The sequence below is a fragment of the Hemitrygon akajei genome, chromosome 7 (genome assembly GCF_048418815.1).
Source record: "Hemitrygon akajei chromosome 7, sHemAka1.3, whole genome shotgun sequence".
Lineage (NCBI taxonomy): Eukaryota > Metazoa > Chordata > Chondrichthyes > Myliobatiformes > Dasyatidae > Hemitrygon > Hemitrygon akajei.
The window spans coordinates 177,126,400-177,135,111 of record NC_133130.1 but is presented as its reverse complement, the minus strand read 5'-3'; the positions used below and the strand labels follow the sequence as shown (position 1 = coordinate 177,135,111).

The following is an 8,712-nucleotide window of genomic DNA, read 5'->3' as shown; positions in this document are numbered from 1 at the left end:
GGCTGCAGGAAACCCCGACGGAAGTAGGCGCCATCTTGGCAGTCGCCGGGAGGGAGACTTCTGAGAAGTGGGGGGGAGGTCGTTCTTTCATTCCTCCCTTTTTGTATATTTTAATCGAGGGAGTGAGATTTGAAGCGAGGGTCGTTCGCAGACGCTTGTGGAAGACGGTGAGACGCGGTGGGGGTTGCATGGCGTTCGGGCGGGCTGAGGGAGGGGTAGGTGTGAATGCAGAGGCCGAGGCCCTGCCCTGGCTCCTTGCCCCCACCCGCCGCTGGCCCTCTGTGGCTGGTTAGGTGGTAAGGGGTGTGAGTGGTGGGTTTAGCAGCTTACCGGGCCCACAAGGCCCCACTCAGCCCTGGTTTCTTTGCGGTTGGGTGAGGCCGCTCCCCTTGCAGTCTCGCCGGCCTCTTTGGCTCCCGTCTTTCTGCTCATTATTGCCCGCACCCACCTTTTCAGTACTAGTGAAGGGAGGAGGGAGGTGGCCCTGTTTTACCTCCCCTACCTCAGTCTTCTTTCAGATGGTGGTGGTGCTGCAGAGAATCCGGCTGCTTTTGTTTTGTTGCGGAAACCACTGTCCAACTGACATTGGAATGCTGGGTGGGGAAGTGAATTCTGTTGAAGAAGGCTGCATTGCATGAATTATGAGCTATGCGATTATAGCGTGGATAGTACCTTCATTTGTTTTTGATTAGAGATGTTAACGTATGCAGGGTAACGTTTCTGCATAGTATCTGGAATATTGCAGCCTTGGTGACACTGAAACGTTGACACCTCAAAATCTGCTGTGGAGTTTTAACGTTCTAGGGCTAAGTTGTTTCATGCAGTATATCCTTATGATATTCCTCTGCAGTATTTGGAGGAGTCTTGTGTTCATCTGTGTAACAATAGATTGATTTGTGAACTTGAATGTTGCTTCACTCGATAATGACATCACTAGTTTGCTTTACTGGACCCAATTATTACTCTTTATACGGATGTAATTCCTGATTAATAGTTTCATTTTAAGTTGACAGTTACCTTCTGACTAGCACAGATGTGTAATGAAGTGGAAGTGTTTTGAAATAATGTGTTATTCAGACTAGTTACTGTTTTATGTGGGAGCAAGATGTTGGTTGTGATAGTATCTTCCTATTTGCAGTTTTCTATATGTAATAGATTTGTGATCAGTGCCATGAAGTGTTAAGCAGGAAGAATAGAATATTTTTCATATGGTTGAAGAATATGCATGCTTACAGTTAAAAATTAAATTGTCTTCAATTTTAATAAAGTGTGGTTAATGTACAAAACGTGGTAATGGACTTAAGTGCAAAAAAACCTGCTAGAATGATGACACAGAAACTCTCACTTGGTACTTTCTCTCTGATGTTGTAGCACTTTGTCCGTTACCACTTTGATTTTTTTTGTCATCAGACAAACTAAGTGGTGACATCTTAGAGATTGCTCATCGATGTTAGGGCAGTTATGTTCTATGTAGCTGTTTCTCTAAATTGCATTGGATTGAGATTTCTCAAATTGATTTCCCATTTGGATTCTTGCAGCCCGTAGAGAAGAGTTCCATCCCATGACTCTGGTCCGGATTTGAACTGAAGTTCAGGGTGAAAGTTTGTAACCCACTACACTAACCCTGAAAGGTATTCTTGAATCCAACATTATTGTTCTGTGTATTTCTATGTCTATATTCTGTCATGCTTATCATTGAACACAGTAACACACTAAGTATTAAATCTCATACAGGTCCATTGTAGAACTCTGTATTCTTAACTATTTTCTATTTATTTGGGAATACAGTGAGGAGTAGTTCTTCCAGTCTTTCGAGTCATGCTGCTCAGCAACCCCACAACCTCAATTTTACCCTAACCTTATCACAGGACAAGTTACAGTGACCAGTTAACCTACCTGATATGTCTTTAGGCTGTGGGAGGAAACCAGGGCACCCAGGGAAAATCCACACATTTTATGGGGTGGATATACCGAAACTCCTTACAGAATGGCACCAGAATGCCTCAGGCTGTAATAGTGTCACACTAACTGCTGTGCTATCATAGTGGTCACCTCGTGTACAGACACTCTTGTGCCCAGTGTCGCTTCATGGGCATGCAATCTGTGTCTTGTGTGTTTACTGTGTATTTTTAATTATTGTGCTGTGTCAGATCCGGAGTAACAATTATTTTGTTCTCCTTTACACTGGAAATGACATTAAACAATCTTGAATCTTCTGATGGTACAGATATTTGCTTTGAAATATTTAGAGAAAGTAATAGCTAAGTGGAAATCTGGCATCTATAAATTTAAGTAACTTTTGAAAATGTTTTGGGTCCTGTAATGGAAGCTGAGGTCTGTCTTTAGTGGGTTTTTTTTGTCTGCATGAGCAGATTCTATTAGTTGTATTTTTTCTGAGAATTCAGAATCCAAAATGGTACTTAGTGACTGCAAGGTAACTGAGGTGTCTAGTTCTAATTGTGTGGGAAGAAATTACAAAGATAATGCTCATGTAGATAACATGGGGGGAGGGGGGAAGCTCTTGTTGTTCAATGCCATTTGGCATAATGAATCATGGGCGTGGAGCGTCACTAAACTCCTGGCAGCTAGAATAAGGCGGCACTTGGAAGCTTTCACATCAATGGTAGTAGTTTGTTAAATCCAGGAATGGATTGATTGAATTATGATACCTGACTTCCTGTCAGGTATTTATGGTGCTTCCATTTTATAGAACAGAATCATGTATTAGTTATTTAAACAATGGCTAGCTGTTCCTCACCAATGAGGCCTCTGATTTTTGGCTGTTGCAGAGCATTACTGTAGCCACAATAGCTGTGAACAACTGAGTTCACAATATAACTAAATTTTTAAAAGTATTTATTTTTGCAATTATTTGACCATTTTAGTTGATATTTGAAATAAAGGCATTCATTGATCCTGCACACAATCTCCTCCAGGGTTGCAAGAAGCATTGACTGCCACCTTGACTGCGTGGGTGCAGTGTAAGGGCATGGTGAGAGTTGATGTGGAGTTGTGTATTTCTGCTGTCTTTGGTTTGATAGCTGCCTTTGTACATGTTAATCTCTCAATGCCATCCCATGCATAGAAGATTGTTTTGAAGCAATTGAAAAATTAAGGTAATGAACCAAATAAGAGCCTTTTGGTAATTATTGGACACTTCCATGTATGTTTTATTTACTGCTTTGTTCTGGCATTAAATCCTTTTGTATTCAGGTCTAAGATCTTTTTATACCACAATGACCAAAAGTCTGGTAAGATGACCTGTGTAACTGAAGGTGTGACAAAGAAAGTCCTAGCTAAATAACTCAGTTTGAAAGATTTTATTAATGATAAGAGAATGTTGCATAATCAATGTTTTATGTAAAATACATTTGTAGGAAGAATTATATGTTGATATAAGTTTGGGTCATCACATTAACCTTGAATTTTGAGACTATTTCTTCTGCATTTGTGGAAAAAGCATAATGGAGATCTAATGTGCTACTGCACAGGTCTGTAGGGGTTAGTAACTCCTGTATATATATATAGACACATTATATGGCTTTACCGGATAATATTGATGTTTCCACTTCTCTGTCCTTTGCTCTATGAGGGAAATTGACATGAGAGGGTGTCTGCCCAATCAGCAGTCAGTTTTTGTTTTTGGCAGTTCAGAATAATTGGTAGTATGAAAACTATATATTTGAGAGAAGACCTGAAATAAAGTTTTATTGTATTTGTAATTAGATGTGAGCTGTACTCTGGTCAGTGCGTTGTCTGGGATGTTGGATAAGCCACCTGTTTTCAAACTTCTTGAGCAAAATTAAGAACATTAATACTGTTTGGTATGCTACATTGCTGTGAAATGTTTTATTTGAAGTAATACTTTTGGTTATAGTATCCATGGTTACCTAAGATGTGGGATAATTGCTGATTTGGTGAGAACAAAGCAGTTGACAAAAGCACTTGGAATATTTGAGATGCAAGTTTGCTATAAATAAAGTCGGACGATTAAACCAGCTTTCACTCAGTAAACACAGCAACTAAGTTTCCTTACCAGAATTGCATGCTTAATAGTTTCAAATATTTTCAGAAAATAACTTTGTGAAGGCAAATTGAGTTTGATGTCTAGTACAGACTCTGGATGAATTAAATTTGTGGTTGTGATATTTAACTTCAGATGTATAAAATCTGCTTTTGCCTTCTCCATTTTGAGCTGACTGGCATTATTGTCTAGGTGAAATATGTTTTGAGTCTCTAATAAGAGTTATGCTCAGCTGAACGTGTAGTGAGCTCACTATTGTATTTAAAAACTACTTCCTTCAAGCTGCTACATTAATCTGTGCAACATTAAGGCAAGTAAATAGGTATTGTATGTTACAAGTTGTAAAGATGGTGTTCAGTACGGTAATGAATGGATAACCTTGTGATGCTCTCAGCGGTAAGCACAAGTAAGGAGCTGCTTTGGAGTCTGTGTCAGTTGTAACAGCTAGATGACATAGTATTGTGGAAACATTTTACCAGCTGAATTACAGAGGCATAAATGAGCCTGAAAAAATTCAATTTCATAATGTTCGATTTTTATATTTCTGTTCTTTCCAGGTACGCTACCGCCAGTCTTGATTTGGGAAGGTGGGCTTTCAAAGTACAATTAATGCTTTTACAGAAGATGTGCATGAATCATGACGTAAATTCCTTTTAAATCTAGGGTGTTGCACCTACATTTTTACATAGTTGTTTAACGGTTATTTGGCCTGATCTTTTCAAAGCTTCAAATGAAATGGGCCATGAATGGATACAGTATGGATCCAAATTTAGTGGCTCCATAAAGTAGTCTAAATTTTGTAATTTAAATTTGTACTTTGGATTTCAAAATTTTCCTTATTCCTTTAACATACACGTGCAGTAAACTTTGTTTTTGTTCACTGTTTTCCCCCTGGTTTTTTGATACTAAGAAATCATTGTGTATAATGCAATAAACTTGTACACAGGGCTCAAAATTCCGGCAGTCTCCGTTTAGTTTTTTTTAAGGAGGCTGATCTTAATTTGATATATTGGAAGAGACTGATTCTAATTTAGTATATTGACAGTTGCACTTGAGGTCGCAACATGATTTGCATATATCACGAGAGAATGGGGCCAATGTACTGTTGAAGTAGTGCATCTGGTGGGCATACCTGACATCTAGACTTCGCATCTGAAAATGTTCCTGTGCAAAGTTCAAAGTAATTAACTAGTCAACTTGCAAGTTGCATTAGAATGTTTTCTTGCACAGGTCAGGTGTATACAAAATTTAATAGCTGAATGCTTATCTTTAGTACTGAGATATGGGTCTGCTGTTGCAAATTTTGTAGAATAACTGAATTAGTATTTTCGACTATGGAATTGAATAGGTGCTTTTTGAAACAAAGCAACAAATCTTGTAGAACAGAGTTCCTGTACCTAATAAAGTGGTCAGTGAGTGTATGTTCATGGTCTTCTGCTGCTCTAACCCGTCCACTTCAGGGTTCAACTGTGCGTTCAGAGATGCTCTTCTGCACACCACTTTCGTAATGTGTGGTTATTTGAGTTACCAGTCTGGCCATTCTCCTCTGATCTCTCTCATTAGCAAGGCAGTTTTGCCGACAGAACTGATGATTTTTGTTTCTGGTGCCATTCTTTGTAAATTCTAAAGACTGTGAAAATACCAGGACATCAGCAGTTTCTGAGATACACAAACTACCCTGTCTGGCACCAATGATCATTCCATGGTCAAAGTCGCTTAAATCACATTTCTTCCCCATTCTGATGTTAAGTCTGAAGAGCAACTGAACCTCTGGACTGTGTCCGCATGCATCGAATTGTTGTCACATATTTGGCTGATTAGATACTTACATTAATAAACAGGTGTATGTAATAAATTGGCCAGTAAGTGTAGATCAAGTAGCTTGAATATAAGTAAACTGCTACAGGAAATTAGAAGCAATTATCAGTAATTTAATGCAGAGTTCATTATCTGAGTTGCAGTATTGTTCTTGTATAACTGACCACTAATTTGCTTTCATCTGAAGTTCTAGTCATTCTGATCCTTGAAAGGAGAGTTGTCAATGGAAATGAATGACATTATCGATGCCATTTTGTAAATATAGCACGCATTAAATGCTTTATTCCAGTGCTAGGTTTCAATTCTTTCTCTTTCTTCTCTTCCCCCCCCCCCCCACCCTTAGAAGTGGTTTGTTTGTAATATTGAGAGAATTTAAGATTTTATAAAAATGAAAATGCTCTAAATTTCAGAAGTCTAAAGTAAAGACAATGTTGGAGACACTTGGTGGGTCAGGTTTATTTGTCAATAAGTGTAAAGGCCTTGTATCAGAACTAGGGAAGCAAGGAGCAAATCAAATTTGTTTTAAGTTGCATGGGAGGTGGTGAAAGAATGAATAGGAGAACAGAAATATGTGATGGCATGATGTCAGGATTGCTGTGGGATAAGTTGCTGAAATTCTTCTGGAAAATGGGTAAAAGGGCATTTAGAGTCTAAAAATACAAACTCTGGCAAGCTGTGTGCTCTGATGTTTGTGATAGTAATGAACTGGTCAGGGTTTACTAATGAAAAGAGCCAAGCCAACATCCAGAATGACTGCTTTGCTGTAGATCCCAAATAGTGGGCACAAGAGATGCATAGCAGTTAGCACAATGCCTTTACGGTCAGGGCATCGGAGTTCAGAGTTCAATTCTGATGTTTGTAAGAAATTTGTAGATTCCTCCCCGTGAATATGTGGGTTTCCTCTGGGTGATCTGGTTTTCTCCCACATTCCAAAGACTTATCCTCCCACACGCCAAAGATGTACCGGCTGGCAGGTTAATTGGTCATTGTAAATTGTCTTGTGATTCGGCTTCAGTTAAATAGGTGGGTTGCTGATGGTGCTGCACGTTTAGCTTCAATGGTCTGTTCTGCACTGTAACTAAAATAACAAATAAAATGTAAAGGCTCTGTCCCTGAGAACTGTCAGTAAGTGGCATAATTTCCCAAATAAACAAAAGTAATCCTAGCTATTTTCTTGATTAATTTTTGTTCATTAAGAGTTGCCCCAAATAAGTGGCTACTCCAATTAACCAGAGGCCACTCTATTTCTATCAGCCCTCCTGCTACTACTACTACGTTGACTCAGGCCTAGGGGGCTGGTGTCGGGCACAATGACAGACTCTCCACTCCTCCCTCTCATTAGTGTGTTCAGTTCATCTACATTAGCCGCGCCGCTATCTTCTAGGAGTGTGTTGACCGTAGTCTTGGGAGGGTGTCCAGAGTTCATCTTCCCATGACTGGGCTCCCATGTGATGACTAGGCTGGCAGGTAGCTCAGGGTGGCATAGACAGTGCTGCGCTAGTTGCAGTCTTCTCACCTCGATTTTAGTAGTGAGCATCAGTAGGTTGTCATAGAGCTCGACGTTCATCATGTGCTGTTGCCAACTCACGTCAAGAGCCATCCGGAGCATTCGTGTATAGCAACTATCTAGTGACTTTCGCATGGTCTTGGTGAGTGTGCATGTCTCGCATCCGTACGTGAGGACAGACGCTATGACTGCTATGAAGATCCTCTTTTTGAGCCCTCTGGTCAGGTTCGACCTCTAGATTTCCTTCATGTCGTTCAAAGCCCTCCACGCCAGCGCCTTTCATATCTTTATGTCCTTCTCCGAACTCATCATTCTTGCCCCGAAGTACTTGAAGTTTAAGACTTTCTTAATGGTATCATTCTTTATGGTCTTGAGAGTACCTTTGCAGTTGAATGCCATGTACTCTGTCTTTTTAGCGTTTAGGTGAAGTCCAACTTTATTGCACTCAATTTCCACTTTTGCCAGTAGCTGCTGTGCTTCCTCCATCTGGTCAGAGAGCAGGACTAAGTCATCTGCAAAATTGAGATCTGTGAGCTTAACTGGTCTGACCCTTTTGGTTCATCCTGGTTTTAAGGTGAAAACCAAGCTTGTCATGATCTTTGGTAGTTTGACGTAGAACATAATCAAGGACTATTATAAAGATGTAGGGTGCCAGAGTGTCTCCTTGCAGCACACCAGCTAGGAGCTCGAACACTGCTGTTTCTCCATCTGGTGATACAACTTTCGCCATGGTCTCGGTATAGCTGGACTCTTGCTCTCAGACAGTCTGGCACCCTGTAAGCTTTCAGGGTCTTCAGCATTTTACCTCGGAGAATGGAGTCAAAAGCTTTGCGAAAATCGCTGAAAGTAAGCACGGCTGGTAGGTCGTTCTTCTGGACTTCCTCGATGATTCTACGGAGAGCAAGTATTTGCATTACTTTTGTGCGCTTCTGCCAGAAACCATTCTGATTAAATCTTAGCTTGGGGTCAATGGCGGTGCGAATCCTATTCAAGATCATCCGATTGTATAGCTTTGCTAAGATGCAGGTCAAGCTGATACCACAGCAGTTATCTGTCTTTGTGAGGGATCCAGACTTCAGGACAGGGATAATGCTTGAGAGTGACAACTGTTCTGGTTTGTTGCCTTTCATCAGTGCCGTATTACATATGTCCAGCAAGATGTCATCTAGGTCACAGTTCTTCAGGACATCTGGTGGTATCCCATCTGGTCCAGTGCTCCTGCCCTGTTTGAGTGCATATTTGGCTGCCTTCAGTTCCTCAATGGTGAATGGGCTGTCATTGATGTTGACTTGCATTAGTATCGTGGGTATGTCTTCTTCTTCCATGATTGTTAGAGGGCTTCCCACCAGGTTCTTGAAGTGAG

At 40.5% G+C, this 8,712-nt stretch overlaps 1 protein-coding gene across 2 annotated transcripts in view; it reads left to right on the top strand.

Annotated features, from left to right (window-relative positions):
• Positions 1-8,712, top strand: part of rab14 (RAB14, member RAS oncogene family) — a 33,164-nt gene continuing 24,452 nt past the window's right edge. Inside the window, exons 1-2 of one of the 2 annotated variants that reach the window (XM_073052676.1) lie at positions 2-167; positions 1,539-1,631. The gene's annotated coding sequence lies outside the window, so the exon portion shown is untranslated. Of the gene's footprint in view, positions 168-1,538; positions 1,632-8,712 lie in introns of both variants that reach the window. The other variant, XM_073052678.1, reaches the window with a different exon arrangement.